This window comes from Strigops habroptila, chromosome W (genome assembly GCF_004027225.2).
Source record: "Strigops habroptila isolate Jane chromosome W, bStrHab1.2.pri, whole genome shotgun sequence".
In the NCBI taxonomy this organism is placed as follows: domain Eukaryota; kingdom Metazoa; phylum Chordata; class Aves; order Psittaciformes; family Psittacidae; genus Strigops; species Strigops habroptila.
Window position 1 is genome coordinate 14,419,355 of NC_044301.2, and position 18,555 is coordinate 14,437,909.

The 18,555-nt window shown below is 44.4% G+C and overlaps 1 protein-coding gene and 1 long non-coding RNA gene across 13 annotated transcripts in view; one reads left to right on the forward strand and one right to left on the reverse strand.

Moving 5' to 3' along the window:
- The window catches only part of LOC115619073 (CUGBP Elav-like family member 4), a 528,109-nt gene that overhangs the window by 272,521 nt on the left and 237,033 nt on the right, over positions 1-18,555 (forward strand). The window lies entirely within an intron of this gene.
- Positions 674-15,615, reverse strand: LOC115619076. The gene is made up of 3 exons (XR_003994911.1): positions 15,606-15,615; positions 14,843-14,849; positions 674-889 (listed from the first exon to the last, which is right to left on the reverse strand). It is a non-coding gene; the product is annotated as an uncharacterized LOC115619076 (long non-coding RNA).

Below are 18,555 nucleotides of genomic sequence, written 5' to 3' on the forward strand. Positions count from 1 at the left end.
CATCCATGAGTCAGTATAGAGATAAAGTACCAGCTATTTTTCTCGTTCAGCAATGTCCAAGGCCAGCTGGATGGCTTTCACCTCTGCAAACTGACTCAATTCACCCTCTCCTTCAGCAGTTTCTGCAACTTGTCATAGGGGACTCCACACAGCTGCCTTCCATCTCTGATGCTTTCCCACAATACAGCAGGACCCATCAGTAAACAAGGCATATTGCTTTTCACTCTCTGACATTTCATTATATGGTGGGGCCTCTTCAGCATGCATCACCCCCTCCTCTGGTGACATTCCAAAATCTTTGCCCTCTGGCCAGTCCATGATGACTTCTAGAATTCCTGGATGACTGGGATTTCCTATTCGAGCTCGTTGTGTAATAAACTCTCTAACCAGAATGATAGGTTAGAAAGCCGACGTTACTTTATTACAGTACCGCTTATCATGCACACTGAGAAGAGACATTTCACAGCTTACCTATCTATCTTCATTATATATATATTCATTATAATTCCATGAAATGCTCACCCAATTCTCATTACTCATGCGTATGTCAATTTGGCTTGATAAGGCCACTGTGCAGGTGCTGTAAATTTTGAGGAGTGGTCTCTGGTGGTCATGGTGGTGGTTTGGGGAGAAGTACCCCTACTCATTTTATCCTTTTATGGAAATCTGTTAGTTAAGGACATTGGAATGTGTGTTTAGTTGTGCCAATTAACTACATGTTCTTGTTTAGTCTAATTTACAGCCCTGAGAGGCTCCTCGAGTTGTTTTCTTTTGCAGCCATTTACCTATTTCTCAGGCCGTATCAACAGGAGGAAGGCCTACATTGGTTTGAGAGAAGACATCTGGTTCTCTTGTTGCATGCCATCCTTATCTTGAGAATCCTTGTAACCTTGTTCATGTCTAAGTCTCTATAAAGAGTGAAATACTATTTTAAGAATCCTCGTAGCCCTGTCTAAGTCTATATACAGTGAAATACTAATTTAATTCGGTATCACTTTTTTATAACCTTTTGACTATCATAGAATGGTTAGGGTTAGAAGAGACCTTAAAGATCATCTCGTTCCAACCCCCCTGCCATGGGCAGGGACACCTTCCCCTAGATCAGGTTGCTCAAAGCCCCATCCAACCTGGCTTTAAACACTTCCAGGGATGGGGTATCCACAACTTCTCTGGGCAACCTGTACCCTCTTTCAGTTTAAAGCCATTCCCCCTTGTCCTATCACTACATGCCCTTGTAAAAAGTCCCTCTCCAGCTTTCTTGTAGCCCTCCCCCCCACCTCAACTTGCTGGCCACACTCCTTTTGGTGCATCCCAGCATATGGTTTGCTTTCTGGGCTGCAAGAGAACACTGCCAGCTCATGTTGAGCATTTTGTCAACCAACACCCCCAAGTCCTTCTCCTCAGGGCTGCTCTCAATGCAGTCTCTGCCCAGACTGTATTTGTGCTTGGGATTGCCCTGACCCAGGTGCAGGACCTTGCACTTGTCCTTGTTGAACTTCATGAGGTTCACACTGGCCCACCTTTCAAGCTTGTCAAGGTCTTTCTGGATGGCATCCCTTCCCTCCAGCGTGTTGACCACACCACACAGCTTGGTGTTGTTGGCAAACTTCTAGTTAGACTTCTAGTTACCCAGAAGTCTAGAAGTCATGATGGACTGGCCAGAGGGCAAAGATTTTGGAATGTCACCAGAGGAGATGATAGCGATGCGTGCTGAGGAGGCCCCACATTGGGCACCAAAAAGAACTGTTGTGGTTCACTTCATGAGGTTTGCACTGGCCCACCTCTTGTCCTGGGTTCAGCAGTAGCAGTCATCCTTCTCCTTCTTAGTAGCTGGTGCAGTGCTGCGTTTTTGACTTTAGTCTGGGAACAGTGCTGATAACACACCAATGTTTCTAGTTCTTGCTAAGTAATGTTTACTCCGATCAAGGACTTTCTCAGTCTCATGCTCTGCCAGGGAGGAGCGGAAGCTGGAAGCAGAGACAGGACACCTGACCCAAACTAGCCAAAGGGGTATTCCATACCACAGCACGTCATGCCCACTATATAAACTGGGGGGAGTTACCTGGAAGAGCCAGATCGCTGCTCGGGTCAGGCTGCATATCAGTCGGCGGGCGGTAAGCAATTGTATTCTCTCCCCTTGTTATTCCCCTTATCATTATTATCATTGGTGGTGGTGTAGTAGTTTTGTATTATACCTTAGTTACCGGACTGTTCTTATCTCAACCCGTGGGAGTTACATTCTTCCGATTCTCCTCCCCATCCCTCTGGGAGCGGGGGGAGGAAGAAGGGGGGGAGTGAGCGAGCGGCTGCGTGGTTCTGAGTTACCGGCTGGGCTTAAACCATGACGCCTCTCAAGCTTGTCAAGGTCCTTCTGGATGGCATCCCTTCCCTCCAGTGTCTTGACCACACCACACAACTTGGTGTTGTCAGCAAACTTGCTGATGGTGCACTCAATCCCGCTGTCCATGTCACCAACAAAGATGTTAAACAGCACTGGTCCCAATACTGCCCCCCTGAGGAACACCACTCGTCACTGATGTCCACTTAGATATCAAGCCATTGACCACAATTCTTTGAGTGTGACTATTCCTTATCCACTGAGTGGTCTACCTACCAAATCCATGCCTCTCCAGTTTAGAAGTTACTATAGTTACTAGGCAATGAGCAGTCATGGATATGTTTTTAGCATGGACAGGTGAATTTATAAATATTTTTATATCACTGTGTTCCTTTCACATTTTTCATCTCTTCTTTGTAGAGCTGTTTTAGTTCTTTTTTCTTTTTCTTTTTTTTTTTTTTTTCCCCACCCCGGTTTCCCCCATTTGTGTTTGAACTTTCTCATTTCCTGTGCATTGCTCAGACATGGAAGCAGCAGACTAGAGTCTTAAACGAGAAGGGACTATTTAGCAGAAGTTTCCTAACAACACCAAATGACATTAAGAAAGCAGATTACAAACATGTCATACAGTGGCTAAAGTCATATTCTGTTTGCGAGGGGGTCAGGAAGTGCAGAGCCCTCCAGTCCAACCCAGGGAGCAAGCAAATTCAACCTACTGTACTGCCACCCACTGGCCATATCTTGGCAGGCCAGGATAATTAGTGAAAGCAAATACTCTCACTATTTAGCCATTTACCATTAGACTGAATTCAAAACCTTCAAGTCAAAAACACAGGGAGCGAGCAGGCTAAGTCCAAGAGGGGCCAATGTGCAGACTTTAATACTGCTCCAGGTCTGAAGACAGAGCAGAGCAAAGGAAACAAACCTGGACATGGCGTTATAAAGAAGTTATGATTAAGGAGTAAGGAGATGGAAGAATGTGCTGTTTGTGTCTATGAAGGAAACATCAGTTCAGGCATGTATGTTGTTTCAGCAGAGTAATTAATACAGGTGAGTCTATTTCTATAGACTATTTTGCAACACTTCCTTTGAGAATCTCTACACTCAGGAAACATCTGTACTTCTGAGCTGCCACCAGAGACAATCAGGATGGATAAACTTCATTTACAGTCAGGCAGAAAGTAAAACACAGATAAATCCTTAGATTAAAAAGCAGAAACAGAAGAACCTACTTGTGTTCCCTCTTCGTGTAACAGAGGAAGGGCTTGTATCTGCCACAAGCAAAGCCTGAAGATGGTGGCCAGGAAAATGACATTTAGAAAAAGTTAGAAACATATTTTCCATTTTTAAAAAAATTCCAAATAAAAGTGAAATCTCCCAATTGCTGCTCAAAAACTGAGGGAGAAAGTTCATGAGGACTTCTCAACCTGGGAAGCAGAAAGTCTCCAAGCAGTGGGGGGTGTGGGTGGTGACTATTTTGCTGCTTCTTACCAGGCAACTTCAGGCTTATATGTCAGGACTCTTTTGCAACTTCATTGTTTCTTATTTCAAATGGAGGTATTGATATTCCCTCCTCTAAAAAGCAATGAGCCTGTTCTTTTTTTCTGAAACAACTCCTAGGATCTTGCAACTTTAAAAGGTATTGACAAAATGGACCCTGGAAACAGTATATACACCTTGGAGCAGGTCATCATAAAGTGGCAAACTCTGCAGCTGGCTGATTGTTACATGTTGAAGTATTTTGCTTTACTGAACCATAGCCATCCTGCACAAGCTGCATGCAGGAAAAAACAAATACCATACTCCAAGTGTAGACTTTGCTCAAGGACCTGAGCAAGGACAGGCTGGCAAGAGGAAGGAAAAGCTCTGGGTGGTTTTGTAACCTCTCTGCTTCAGCTGCTGAAAACTGGATTGGGGGGGGGGGGGGGCAGAGCTGTCTAGCAAGAAAATCTGATGCAAATGTCCAAAGAATTTCCCTGCATTTGATGCTTCATGAGCACTTTCCAAAATAACGGGGAAGGAGGCACTGGCTTCCTGCAATACCGCTTTCCTGTTACGATGGCCCCTGCTATAGTCTGTGTCTCTGGAGGAGGAATGAGGTGTGCTGTGACCCAGCAGCCAAGGCAAAAGTCCATGTTACTGTGAGCAAGAGGTGGGTATATTTTTTTAACTTCACCTGTCCTAAGTCATAAGAAGGTCCACCTGGCACACAGCAGTCTTGACTGTGGCAAGGCAGCCACAGTCAAAGGTGGGACTAGCTTCTGCCATGCCATCCAGCCCTAAATACTTTGAACTGTCTTAGGGGTCACATGCAGAAGTTGCCCAGAGATAGTGCCCAGTTTCTTGGATACAGGAGGACAAATTCAAAAGTCCTTTCTGGCCTGATAGTTCAAACCTCAAACTATAAAATGCATGGTTATAAATATTTTATATTAATTTTCCTTTTTTTCTGTAATTGAGACCAAGCAATGATCATATTTGAAAAATCATGGAAGTCAGGTGAAGTTCCCAACGACTGGAAAAAGGGAAATATAACCTCCATTTTCAAGAAGGGGAAAATGGAAGACCCAGGGAACTACAGACCAGTCAGTCTCACCTCTGTGCCTGGCAAAATCTTGGAGCAGATTCTCCTGGAAAGCATGCTAAGGTGCATGAAAAACAAGGTGGTTGGTGACAGCCAACATGGCTTCACTAAGGGGAAATCCTGTCTGACCAATATGGTGGCCTTCTGTGATGGGGCTCCGGAACTGATGGACAGGGGCAAATCAGTTTACATTGTCTACCTGGACTTGTGCAAAGCGTTCAACGCTGCCCCGCACAACATCCTTGTCTCTAAATTGGAGAGACATCAATTTGATGGAAGGACCACTTGGTGGATAAAGAACTGGCTGTATGGCCGCACGCAAAGAGTTGTGGTCAACGGCTCAATGTCCACTTGGAGACCAGTAACGAGTGGTGTCCCTCAGGGATAGGTGTTTGGACGGATCTTGTTCAACATCTTTGTCGGTGACATGGACAGTGGGACTGAGTGCACCCTCAGCAAGTTTGTCGACGACACCAAGCTGTGTGGTTCGGTTGATACGCTGGAGGGAAGGGATGCCATCCAGAGGGACCTTGACACGCTTGTGAGGTGGGCCAATGCCAACCTCATGAAGTTCAACCAAGCCAAGTGCAAGGTCCTACACCTGGGTCAGGGCAATCCCAGGCACAGCTACAGGTTGGGCAGAGAAGAGATTCAGAGCAGCCCTGCAGAGAAGGACTTGGGGGTGTTGGTTGATGAGAAACTGAACATGAGCCAGCAGTGTGCGCTCATAGCCCAGAAAGCCAACCGTATCCTGGGCTGCATCAAAAGAAGCGTGACCAGCAGGTCAAAGGAGGTGATCCTGCCCTTCTACTCTGCTCTTGTGAGACCCCACTTGGAGTATTCTGGTGTCCTCAACATAAGAAGGACATGGAGCTGTTGGAGCGAGCCCAGAGGAGGGCCACGAGGATGATAAGGGGGTTGGAGCACCTCCCATATGAAGACAAGCTGAGAAAGTTGGGGCTGTTCATCCTGGAGAAGACAAGGCTGTGTGGAGACCTCATAGCAGCCTTCCAGTATCTGAAGGGGGTCTATAAGAATGCTGGAGAGGGACTCTTCCTTAGGGACTGTAGCGATAGGACAAGGGGGAATGGCTTCAAACTTCAACAGGGGAAGTTTAGCTTAGATATAAGGAACAAGTTCTTTACTGTGAGGGTAGTGAGGCACTGAAATGGGTTGCCCAAGGAAGTTGTGAATACTCCATCCCTGGCAGTGTTCAAGGCCAGGTTGGATGGAGTCTTGGGTGACATGATTTAGTGTGTGGTGTCCCTGCCCATGGCAGGGGGGTTGGAACTAGATGATCTTAAGGTCTTTTCCAACCCTAACTATATTTATGATTCTATGATTCTATGATGGAAGAGGGCAGCAATCTCTCCCTTTAGTTTGGCTTTTGGGACTTGTCGTCATTTGAGCCCAGCCAGTAACTCAGAACCACACAGCCGCTCGCTCACTCCCCCCCTTCTTCCTCCCCCCACTCCCAGAGGGATGGGGAGGAGAATCGAAAGAATGTAACTCCCACAGGTTGAGATAAGAGCAGTCCAGTCACTAAGGTATAATACAAAACCACTACTGCTACCACCAATGATAATAATGATTAGTGAAATAACAAGGGGAGAGGATACAATTGCTCACCACCTGCCCACCGATACCCAGCCCGACCCGAGCAGCGATCTGGGCCTTCCGGGTAACTCCCCCTGGTTTATATACTGGGCATGACGTGCCATGGTATGGAATACCCCTTTGGCCAGTTTGGGTCAGGTGTCCTGTCTCTGCTTCCTCCCGGCTTCCCCTCCTCCCTGGCAAAGCATGAGACTGAGAAAGTCCTTGGTCGGAGTAAACATTACTTAGCAACAACTAAAAACATCAGTGTTATCAGCGTTTTTCCCAGACTGAAAGTTTAAAAACACAGCACTGCACCAGCTACTAAGAAGGAGAAAAATGACTGCTATAGCTGAACCCAGGACAGGACTTTCTCCTAAAGTGTCCTTAATTGCTTGCCTACACCAGGCTACCTCTGCTGCTTTAGTGGAGCTTCCAAAAGGAGATAAGGGAGATGTGAGCAGAGGCAGGGCATTTTTTTAGCACGTGCAATGTGATGATTTCTTCCAGTGATGCAAATGAGTGCAGAAGCACTCTTGCCAGCATTTCTGCCTGCAGGACACGGTTTTGCCCACGGAGTGGTGCCACCTCGGAGAGGAGGGGACATGAATACATGCCTGCAGTCTACTTGGCTAAACAGGTGGCTTCTGCCCTGGGATGCATTTGTGCAGCACCTAAGCCAGTTCAGCTTCTAACTGCAACAATAATAGATAACATATAGTAAAAAAGTAAACATTATAGAAATGTTATTCTCAGTGCTAAATAAGATGACAAAAATGAAAAAACCTTCCTCCAAGAGATATTAAAATATCTTTACTTTTAATAATTTAAGGGACATACTAGTGAGAAAGATAAGGAAACTTAAAATACATTTTTTTTATTCTTGATCATCTCTTCCTCACACTCTCCTGTATGATAGAGCCATTGATATATCAAAGGCTGAAGCAGAGCCTTTGAAAAAGTTATTGGGACAAAACATTGTCCTGTTTATTTTATTTCAGAAATTTGCCTTTACAAAAACTGGTCTGGTTTTGTTGTGCTTGTGTCTGTAAATAAATTTTCTTCCTCCTCCCTTCCCCCTTCATCTCTCTTTTCCCCTCTTTGTTTTTTTGGGTTTTTTTTTTTTTTTTTTTTTTCTGGTTCTAGAAGCCCTAGACTGTCTCATTGAGTGTTAAGGACAGACTGGCAATAATTTATGTTATAGTGTGATATTAAAAAAAATACATTACACAATAAATTTTAAGATGAAGGATGAAATGCAAGCAAAGATGCCAAATGTTGGTGGAAGGCCATTAGACAACAGAGTTCTATTGCTTACTGCTCTGTACAGAAATCGTAGAATGTTTGCATGAAGTTTTTTGCTGTGAAGCAGGAGAGGCGGGGGGGGAAGAAGAGATATAATAACAGAGAATGTGTATACTCAGTCAACTGGAGATAGAAAATTTTTATTAATGCCTGAAAATAAAGGTGACCAAGTTCAAATTTGGCCACCTGGCCACCTGGGATATTGTAATGCTGCCTCAAGCTGGAATAGCAGCAGTGTGGAAGAACTATGTCATGCGTGTGGTGCTGTTATTTCATTGCTGATTGAATTTTATACCCCTGGAGAACTATTAGAGAAGTTGGGTTAAATTAACAATTTTGTGCAAAGGCTATACACTGTAGATACAGAGAGAGTCAATTCACTCTATGGTGGAAGGGCTGGTGAAGCTGCTGTTTCATTCCTATCTCACCTCTGGTGAAATAGCTCTTTGAATCCAAAATTATGAGGAAATTTTATAGCACTGCAAGGTTAGTGGAGAAGATATAGTCCTTCTGGACATCAAGTAATGAAACAGGATGAGTTCTTTGTAGGAAAGAGAATATTTTTTATGATGGAACAATAAGGAGAATATATCTGTTTTCCTTTAAAGCTAAAAGAAATAAAAGACAGAAAAATTGATTATTTTTTTACTTTAAAAAAACCTAGAAAACCCAGAACCATACCCAGTATCACAATCAATGGGGAGAAAATGAATGCCTTATTGAACTGCCCTACAGAAAAAATTTTCAGTGCTTCAAGCCCAAACAACAGCGGATAAGATGTGAAATGCAATGGAAAAATCACTTAGAAGATAATTTTGATCTAATTTTACAGGTTGTTTCAATAACTGTTCCTGAACTCTTGTTTCTCTGTAATTCTAAAGAACAGTTTTTTAATTAATATATTTATCAAAAGAAAGAATATAGAGGACCAAAGGGAAGGAAAACAAACTCAAAACAAAGCTTTGAACATTGCAGGTCTTGGTTGACTCTGTAGCACATCAGCTCTCTGAGTACCCACAGCACTTCTTTCCATACAGTTTCTCTTCCCCTTCATCTCATAGCTTCATGTATAAAGTAAAGTACAATAAAAACAGTAGAATTCAGAGAGGAAAAACATGTTCAAGCATATTTCAATTCATATTTTCCTTCTTTAGCTCACTGTGATTCATTTACTGCATTTTCAGCCAGTCCTAATTGTTTTATGACACATTGAAAGACACCACAACATTTTGCTATCTCACTGCCAGCCTCTAGAAGAGTATCTGGGAGTGTTCAGGATATCCCTGCTGTAAAATTGTGGGGATGGGCCCTCAGCTCTGTGACATCCATCATCCCTGTTCCCTTTTCCTGACTTTGCTGGTCATGTTGTGCACCCACCCCCCTCCCCCCCCCCCGGCCTTTGGTACAGCGACTGGGGGGGGGGGGGGGGCTGTCTCCCCATCTCTTGACAGTTCTATTTCTCATGCAGGCAGGGCTGCTAAGGGAACATGATGCACAAAAAAGTTCATCTGTCCCTAAGTTTCAACGGGGACACTATGGGCATCAGTGTCCACCCTGGGACACAATATGCATGATTTTCGTGATAAAGAGCTGATGCCTCTGCAAAGACCCTGCTTAGCCTGTGAATCAAAGCCTTTTTTACACCACTGTAGCTCTAGTCCTGCCTCAGAGAAACAAAAATCTTTCTTCAGCCCCCACCCAACTAACCTTAGCATATCCCTGTGCGGTATCACATAAACTGTTTAGGAACTACAGTAATAAGCAGAATAGTAACATTTTGTCTGCAACAATTGTGAAAAAACCCAGTTTAAATATTGTGTGGGCACTCTGGTGCTGCTTCCCATTTAAAAGCCATGTTGCTGATAGCAGCAGTCAGTGTGGACCTGGGCCTGGCATGTTTGGTTGTGTTATAAATGGAGTTATTAGTGCTACCTGTGTTACTCTATCTTTTCCTTGTTGTTTTTGTATCAATGAAAGATGGAAAGCATCCCCCATCCTAACAACACATCCTGGTTTTGGCTGGGATAAGGTTGATTTTTTTCTTAGTAGCTGGTACAGTGCTGTGTTTAGGCTTTAGTCTGAGAATAATGCTGATAACACACCAATGTTTTAGTTGTTGCTTGGTAGTGCTTACTCTGATCAAGGACTTTTCAGTCTCTCATGTTCTGCCAGTGAGGAGGGGCACAAGAAGCTATGAGGAAGCAGAGACAGGACACTTGACCCAAACTAGCCAAAGGGGCATTCCATGCCACAGCACATCATGCTCGGTATATAAAGTGGGGGAGTTACCTGGAAGGGACTGATCGCTGCTCAGGGTCGGGCTGGGTATCGGTCAGCGGGTGGTGAGCAATTGTATTGTGCATCACTTGTGTTTATTGGGTTTTTTTTCCCTTTCCCCTTTTAGTTTTATATTCTCTCCCCTTGTTATTTCCCTTGTCATTATTATTAGTAGTAGTAGTAGTATATTGTACTTTAATTTAGTTATTAAACTGTTCTTATCCCACCCAGGGAGGGGAGAGTGGGGGGGGAATGTGAGCGAGCGGCTGTGTGGTACTTAGTTGCTGGCTGGATTTAAACCATGACACATGTTTATAAAAACAGTGTTGTGCACAGAGGGAGGAGAAGGAGTAAGAGAAAACAATCTCTAAGTGAGAGGGCTAGCTAAGCCTTCATACTCTTGGGGAAGTTGAACTGTGGCAAAGTGGGGAAAAAGGTTTTCTGCCCCCCCACACCCCCAACCCCCACCCACAACACAATGTGGTCTGTCTGGAAAAAAAATGAAGGATTTTTTTTTTTTTTTTAATGTTCTTCCAGATAGCAATTCTGCTTCTGACACTATGAAAAAATCCTCTTGCTATCTCAAGCTGCAGTCTTTGGCTCAGGTTCCTGGTTATGCAAAAATAGTGCAATAAACATTTCACTGCATATTTGATAAATCCATCTTCCTCTTTTCATTGTCACCATGAAGTTGATATGACAGGAGATAACTCCATCAAATTGCCATAGAAACCCTTGAGAGATTATGAATTTTTTTAAGATGTATATCCTCTTTAATGGGAAGTGGGGCCCAGTGAAAGCTTACTATTTTTAAGTAAAAGCACATGCAGGTCCGTGTGTGCACCTTTTTGTACAATTACACTATGTGGTGGAACCTTTACCCAGTATACATTGAGTTACACCAGCGTGTCCCATTTGAGACTGTGACTTTGTACACATTTCCTTGTATCAATATCTCAATCTGTGACCCCAATTCACAATTATATTAAGGCTAATAAGCCAAACTGGATGTGTGTAAAAGGCACTGTAAATAAAATGATAGTGTAGTTACTGATCTAACACATTTTCTGTGAGCATTTTCATTACCACTTTAAAAAAAAATAAAAAATGCTTGTCTATGCCCCTAGCTCCAACACTGCATTTTTTCTGCAATCCAGTGAAGAAAACAAGCTATATGCAGAGAATATTGCCTCTGTGTCAGAGTTCAAATGCCAGCTGGCTTTCTCTTTCCATAGCAAACCTTAAAAGCAAAGATGTTTCACAGTTTTTCTAAATGTGTCCTTTTCTTGTTCCTCAGTAAAGTAAAATTGGCTAAAGAGATTATGCTTAAACTTTAGCAAAATAAGGAAAAATAGATAAATATTTATATTGTGCTTTAGATATGAAACTCTGTTGTGCCAGGTGTTGAGTTATTCTGAGAAACTGAGAGGTACTTTGGTGTGGCAGGACGATGCTCACTGCAGGATGAGTTCCTCTTTGGAGGATATCAGTGCGTCACAGCGAATGGCCAGCTCATGGAGACAAACCACTGAAGATCTGGTGGCTGCTTTGCAGGACAAGCAGATAAGTCCTAAAATATTGTAGGGAAATCACTGGAGCATTGGTGGAAACATCCCTCAAAAGGTCTCTGGTCCAACTTCTTCAAAGCAGGGTTGTCACCCTCAACCTGACCGTTCTTTTCGCTGAGCTCAGGGGATAGCATGCATTACCCTCACACACTGAAGTCATGATTAAAGCACCATGCAGGTCAGAGGTAAGCCATGTTGCCTGCAATGCAGGGGTGCAGCCTATGTAGGTAGGCTTGAGCTGATTCTCCTAAACATAGCACAGGTACAGCTGGCAGCTGATGTCTGACCTCTACAAAACCACTGACCTCAGGACTGACCCCTGGTGAGATCCTCAACAATTCAGGGGGATTTTTTTTAATTTTTTTTTTTTTTTGGCAACTTTTCACTACCAGTCATGCTGCTGCAATTGCATGGCTAACACCCAACATGGGTGCTTATAGCTAGCTCACTTTTTTTAGCTTAATTTTTATGACAAATACTAATGTGTCTTATGATCCCAAGGCCTTCTCTTTGTATTAGAGTTGTTTTGCCTTCACTTTCTAACATGTTCAAGTAGTGCATGATCCTGCTGGGCCAAGAGTATGAAAAGCTTTTAAGCCATTACCTCTGTGTTACACTGTTATTACTACATTGCTGACAAAATCGGACACCCCCCTGTGTCTTCAAAAAAAAAAAAACAAAAGGAAAACATAGCTGTTCCTTAGCATCCCAAAGCATAAAGGGTGCTAACCTTACACTTTTGATCTTCATTGCAACAGCTACTGCACTATGAACAGGTTGTATGTGTTGGAGCATTTACCCAGACATAGAGCTATGTAGTAACTTTGGCTCAGCCTTAACCAAAGTAACCACTATTTAGAACCTCTCTGCTCTGTGAATGCATGTAAACCAGTGCTGTGTCCAGGAGAGCTGGATATCAATGGGCTTTTTCATCCAAGTGATCACAAGAGGGGAGGGTGTCTATTTTCCTGTTTTCCACTCAGGAACTTCAGAAAGCAGTTTCCCCATGCACTGATACAAGGGGATGATGTTTCTTCTTCTCGGGTTTTTATTAAGGCTGCCTGGCCTTTTGTGACTAACACATTTGCTTTCCTATGCCTGCATATTTTTACTCCCATTGCTTCACCTCCACAAATTTCCTGACAAAACCAAGTCTTGAGCAGTAGAAGTAAATTCCAATGCACACACTGGCTGAGATCCCTTCCTTGGTATCTTAAGACAGTGCTTTGCAATTCAGTGGCCCTCAAAGTGTTTTAGACATTGTGCATGGTACACAGCATTAAGAAGACATTAAGAAGTGGAGTAAGAGTAAGGGGAAAAGAAGGCAAAATCTGGAAAAGTATTACCTATTAGCACAATTCCAGACACTGCTGAAAGCCTTTAATTTTTCATTTAGGATGATAGCATACAACATAAGGCTGTCTAATAAAAGGAGGAACGTAGCCTTGACTTGGTAATTTAAAATTTTCTGCTTTGCAGTGAAGTCTAGAATCATGTCTGTTTTGCAAACAAACAGTAGCTTATCCTACTTAGAGTTCTTACTTTTGGAGGATGGAAATAGAGAAATCTATTCATTAGCTTATAAGTTTAAAATTAAAGACTGCCTTTGGCTTTGCCAAAGAGAACAGTGATTAAGAAGAAATACATCACCAATTACCACTAAATCATCATCCAGGCCCACACTTCCAGCTGGGAAGCCCCGTTGCAGCCAATGCCAGGAGTCTCAGGTAATTGGGAAAATTCCTATGCGGTGTGTCCACCCATAGGTGAGGCTTTGGATTTGGCTACAAGAGGGTCCTGCTTTTATACCCTTAGAAAAACAGCTGCTTTTATGCCAGATCTGTAATTGTTTACTCGTGTGGCTGTGCAGTTTCTCGTGATCTCACTGTTGTCCGCGCCGAGAGCATTGGCCAAGCGCCCTGGTGTGGCCAAGTATGAAGGTCATAGAACAGCTGCACACCTACGTTTTCCTGCCTCTTTCCGACAAACAGTCACTATGAACATAAATATATATACTCTACCGAATACACTTTGACAAAAAAACATACTTTGTTATGTCTCTCAGTCATGAGAGGGAATCAACTCTCAGCTAGGTTCCCATCCATTACATTCGGTCCTTTGATTCTCGATCATGACAGAGACACACGAGACACAATGTCTCATGATTGGTACCATAGACAGCAATTTTGTATTGTTAATAAAATGAGTATAACAACTATTATGCACACTGAGAGATGCTAGAGTTATATTCCCACTACTACGACTCAGGTTGTATACATTTTCAGTACTATTAGCACAATGATTATAAGCGCTAGAAGTCCTTAGTAGTTGGTGCAGTGCTGTGTTTTTGACTTTAGTCTGAGAACAATACTGATTGATAACACACCGATGTGTTGAGTTGTTGCTAAGTATTGCTTACTCAGATCAAGGACATTTTCAGTCTCATGCTCTGCCAGTGAGGAGGGGCACAAGAAGCTGGGAGGAAGCAGAGACAAAGGGGTATTCCATACCACAGCACATCATGCCCAGTATATAAAGTGGGGGGAGTTACTCAGAAGGCCCAGATTGCTGCTCGGGTCAGGCTGGGTATCGGTCGGTAGGTGGTGAGCAATTGTATTCTCTCCCCTTGTTATTTCACTTATGACTATTATTGGTGGTAGTAGTAGTAGTTTATTATATCTTAGTTACTGGACTGTTCTTATCTCAACCCATGGGATTTACATTCTTTCGATTCTCCTCCCCATCCCTACGGGGGAGGGGGGCGGGGGAGGGAAGAGAGGGGGGAGTGAGTGAGCAGCTGCAGGTTCTGGGTTGCTGGCCGGGCTTGAACCACAACAGTTCTTTTGGCGCCCAACGTGGGGCTCAAAGGGTTGAGGTAACGACATATATGACCAGAGCGTGTCTAATTGTATTTGTGATAAGCGTTCATTGTTTCAGATTAATAGTCACTCGTCACAATGTTTATTTATTTGCTCTCAGAGTTGTTGCTCTTGGTCTCGGAGTTTCAGCATGTCATACCTTAATTACAGCCAGTATTCACTGTTTTAGTGTTTATCAGCTGGAGGGCCTGGGTTAAGGTTATTGTTTCACTGTATTTCATGGTAATGACTTGTAATACAATAGAATCATTGATCATGAATCTGGCCTGGCATGTGTTCTCATCATGGTCATCACGTCTATACTTTGGGAGGTATATAATGAATTTTTTTAGCAATTACACATCTTTTTTTTCCTCCTCGGGGGGGGGGGGTGAACCTATGAAGGACACATTCTGCCCCACCCCCCGCTCCCCCACCAGGCTATTTACAGCAGCAGTTGAGAATTCTAAAGGTTTTGGATGGCCTTTGAATACCCTTGAAACCTGCCTGCTGACTGTGCTGGAGATCAGCATGTTGCCCCACATACAGCATGTGTTTTACCCACGGCCATACCACCCTGAGAATGACCTATTTCATCCAATCATCTCAGAAGTTAAGCAGGGTGGGGCTCGGGTCTTGTCTGGGGTTAAACGACGATATAGGAGGACCACCAAGAGATTTTCCCCGAGGCTGGACAGAACTGAGTGGCAGGGTGTGTGGGATCATATGGGCAAGCACCTGGGCCAGTAGGCCCGTCCACTGCTTTGGAAATTCACCCCTGAACAAGAGCGAAATCTGAAAAAACTAGCAGAACACTTAAATGAGGTGTGCTGTCGTTCTGGCGGTTCCAAAGAGGGACAACTTACTGCAACGTGCTGCGGCTTGGCCTATGCCTACAGAGCATCTCTGGAAAAAGACGTCCCTGGATCTGATGGCAAAGCAACATACAATGCAGCTACTCAACCCCCAAGCACAGCAGCTATAACAATCCTGAAAACAGACACTGCAGCCACTCCAACCCCAGTGACAGACACTGCAGACACTCCAACCAGAGTGACAAACACTGCAGCCACTCCAACCACAGTGAAAGACACTGCAGCTGCTCCAACCCTATTGAAAGACACTGCAGCCACTCCAACCCTACTGACAGACACTGCAGCCACTCCAGCTATAGTGATAGACACTACAGCAAAATCAAAGGACCAATCCATGCCAATATCAGCTGCCCCTATGAGCAAGGGGAAAAGCAACAAGAGCCACAATGAGCCACTAATGCAGTAAAGAAAGATGAAGACCCAATGTGTGAACTAGAGGGGACGGCATATGAACGAGTTATTACAACAGGAATCAGAGGAAGAGGAAGAGGTAACTTCTCGATCCCGAACCTCGAACGAGCTACAGAATATACGAACAGATTTCACCTGTCTTCGAGGTGAGCACACTGTCACCTGGTTGCTCCGATGCTGGGACAATGGGACCGATGGTCACGAACTAGAAGTTGGGAAGCCAAGCAGCTGGGATCACTTGCTAGGGAAAGAGGAATTGACAAAGCGATTGCAAAAGAAAAATGAGCCATCAGCCTTTGAAGGCGGCTTTTGGCAGCTGTGAAGGAAAGGTTTCCCTACAAGGATGATGTTATGAGTTGTTCAGCCAACTGAACCACGATAGAGAGAGGTATCCAGTCCCTGAGGGAATCAGCCATTATAGAGATGATCTATCGTAGGGTGTCCTGGGTTCAGCTATAGAAGCCATTTTTTCTCCTTCTTAGTAGCTGGTGCAGTGCCATGTTTTTGACTTTCCGCCTGGGAACAACGCTGATAACACCGATGTTTTTAGTTGTTGCTAAGTAATGTTTACTCCGACCAAGGACTTTCTCAGTCTCATGCTTTGGCAGGGAGGAGGGGAAGCCGGGAGGAAGCAGAGACAGGACACCTGACCCAAACTAGCCAAAGGGGTATTCCATGCCACAGCACGTCATGCCAAATATATAAACTGGGAGGAGTTACCTGGAAGGCCCAGATCGCTGCTCGGGTCGGGCTGGGTATCGGTCGGCGGGTGGTGAGCAATTGTATCCTCTCCCCTTGTTATTTCCCTTATTATTATACTAGTGGTGGTAGTAGTGGTTTTGTACTATACCTTAGTTACTGGACTGTTTTTATCTCAACCCATGGGAGTTACATTCTCCCAATTCTCCTCCCCATCCCTCCGGGAGCGGAGGGAGGAAGAAGGGGGGGAGTGAGCGAGTGACTGCGTGGTTCCGAGTTACCGGCTGGGCTTAAACCACAACAGTTCTTTTTGCCACCCAATGTGGGGCATGAAGGGTTGAGTTAACGACAGATATGACCAGAGTGTGTCTAATCATATTTGTGATAATCATTCATTGTTTCGGATTGATAGTCACTCGTCACAATGCTCATTTATTGGCTCTCAGAGTTGTTGCGCTTGATCTCAGAGTTTCAGCATGTCGTACCTTATTTACAGCCAGTATTTGCTGTTTTAATGTTTATCGGCTGGGGAGCCTGGGCTAAGGTCTTTGTTTCACTGTACTTCATGGTAATGACTTGTAATAGAATAGACTCATTGATCATGAAACTGGTCTGGCTTGTGTTCCCAGCATGGTCATCACCTCTATACTTTGGGAGGTATATAACGAAATTTTTTAGGGATTACATATCTTTTTTTTCTCCTCGGGTGGTCAACCTATGAAGGAGGCATTCCTTTACACCCCCGTAATCTAATGGAGAGTGGAGACTAACAGTAGACTATCGTGGCCTGAATGAAGTCACACCACCATTGAGTGCTGCCGTACCAGACATAGAATCATAGAATCATAGAATAGTAAGGTTTGGAAAGGACCTTAAGATCATCTAGTTCCAACCCCCCTGCCATGGGCAGGGACACCTTGCACTAAACCACGTGGTCCAAGGCTCTGTCCAACCTGGCCTTGAACACCGCGAGGGATGGAGCATCCACAACCTCCCTGGGCGACCCATTCCAGTGCTTCACCACCCTCACTGTAAAGAATTTCTTCCTTATATCTAATCTAAACTTCCCCTGTTTAAGTTTGAACCCATTACCCCTTGTCCTACCACCACAGTCCATAAGGAAGAGTCCTTCCCCAGCATCCTTATAGACCCCCTTCAGATACTGGAAGGCTGCTATGAGGTCTCCATGCAGCCTTCTCTTCTCCAGGCTGAACAGCCCCAACTCTCTCAGCCTGTCTTCATACGGGAGGTGCTCCAGCCCTCTTATCATGTTAGAACTTCAGTATGAACTAGAGTCAAAGGCAGCCAAGACGGATGCCACAAGTGATATTGCCAATGCATTTTTCTCAATCCCTTTGGCAGCAGAATGCAGGCCACAGTTCGCTTTCACTTGGAGGGGCGTCCAGTACACTTGGAACTGACTGCCCCAAGGGTGGAAACACAGCCCTACCATCTGCCATGGCCTGATCCAGACTGCACTGGAACAGGGGCAAGCTCCAGAACACCTGCAATACATTGATGACATCATCGTGTGGGGTGATACAGAGGAAGAAGTTTTTGAGAAAGGGAGGAAGATAATCCAAATCCTGCTGAAGGCCAGTTTTGCAATAAAGCGGAATAAGGTCAAGGGACCTGCACAGGAGATTCAGTTTTTGGGAAGAAAATGGCAAGATGGATGTTGCCAGATCCCCACAGATGTGATCAACCAGATAACAGTAATGTCTCCACCAACTAACAAGAAAGAAACACAAGCTTTCTTAGGTGTTGTGGTGTTCTGGAGAATGCACATCCCAAATTACAGTCTGATTGTAAGCCCTCTCTACCACGTGACCCGGAAGAAGAATGATTTCAAATGGGGCCCTGAGCAACAACAAGCCTTTGAACAAATTAAACAAGAAATAGTTCACGAAGTAGCCCTTGGACCAGTCCAGGCCGGGCCAGATGTGAAAAATGTGCTCTATACCGCAGCTGGGGAGAATGGTCCTACCTGGAGCCTCTGGCAGAAAGCTCCAGGGGAGACTCGAGGTCGACCCCTTGACTTTTG